The sequence below is a fragment of the Ixodes scapularis genome, unplaced genomic scaffold (genome assembly GCF_016920785.2).
Source record: "Ixodes scapularis isolate PalLabHiFi unplaced genomic scaffold, ASM1692078v2 PGA_scaffold0__279_contigs__length_252992795, whole genome shotgun sequence".
In the NCBI taxonomy this organism is placed as follows: Eukaryota; Metazoa; Arthropoda; class Arachnida; order Ixodida; family Ixodidae; genus Ixodes; species Ixodes scapularis.
The window spans coordinates 187,680,884-187,681,900 of record NW_024609835.1 but is presented as its reverse complement, the minus strand read 5'-3'; the positions used below and the strand labels follow the sequence as shown (position 1 = coordinate 187,681,900).

General features: G+C 45.9%; 1 non-coding gene across 1 annotated transcript; it reads right to left on the bottom strand.

Moving 5' to 3' along the window:
* Nucleotides 1–255: 255 nt before the first annotated feature.
* On the bottom strand, nt 256–361 carry Trnan-guu. Its single transcript has 2 exons — nt 325–361; nt 256–291 (listed from the first exon to the last, which is right to left on the bottom strand). It is a non-coding gene; the product is annotated as a tRNA-Asn (tRNA).
* Between the last annotated feature and the right edge of the window lie 656 nt (nt 362–1,017).

Sequence of the window (1,017 nt, the reverse complement as noted above, 5' to 3'; positions counted from 1 at the left end):
CGGACACAAACATAATATCGTCACGTGCTTTGTTATAGAAGCTGCGCCCGGTCTGTCCAATTTATACCCTGCAACAATTACATTTGTGCTGAAGAGAGGCAATATGTTTCAAGGTGCGTGACTGATTTGCGCAAGGCCGTGCAGTCTTTTTTCCATGCTGAAGGGTGGCTTCTGTGCTCAGGGAGTAGAATGTATTCCAGGATACTTTAAATTCAGAAATAAGCGGCATTCAAAATAATAAAATTATAAACTACATCCGTCGAGCAGGACTTGAACCAGCGACCTTTGGACCTATGTTAAGGCTTCTCCACAAGGAAGAAGCCTAAACAGTCCAACGCTCTACCTACTGAGCTATCGACGGTTACTAATTTTTTATGTTCCTTAGCACTATACGAATTGGGAAAAATGTTCGACATATTCTTTATGTGTGCGTGATCACGAGCAGTGAAACTGAAGCAACGAAGTGACGAGTAGGTGAACCTTCCATACGCTATTGTTTCTGCCCTACACCTATATATATTATTGGCCAGAGCACATAGCCTAGTTATGGGCCCTCGCGCAGGCTCTCACCCGCGCCGGGCAGCATTGTATACCATTCTGAAAAAAGGGCTACTGGCAGATTTCCTTTTTTTTATTTTTTGGGTATATGGCGCATGATCTGCTGACTTTGCGAAGCGACGAACAAGCGCCTGCTGGCCCGAGGAGATTGCATGCTTGGTTGAGTACTTATAAATATTGGAGTGGTATAGAAATGCGAGCGAAAATAAGGACCGCGATAGGAAAAGAGAGAGGAGTCTGAACGCCACGAGTCACGCCCGACAATGTGTGTCAAAAATTTGCTCCTATTTCTCACAAACGCCTTCAAATGTAGCACCTTATTAAGAGCTGTATTAACCGTTTTCATTCCCCCTCAAGTTTTGAACGCCGAGAGGCGCACCGCCGCGCCTGTACGCCGAGCCCCAACCCTACACTCTCCCGTCGGGAGAAGTGCAAGTAGAATTTCAATCGTGATTCGGG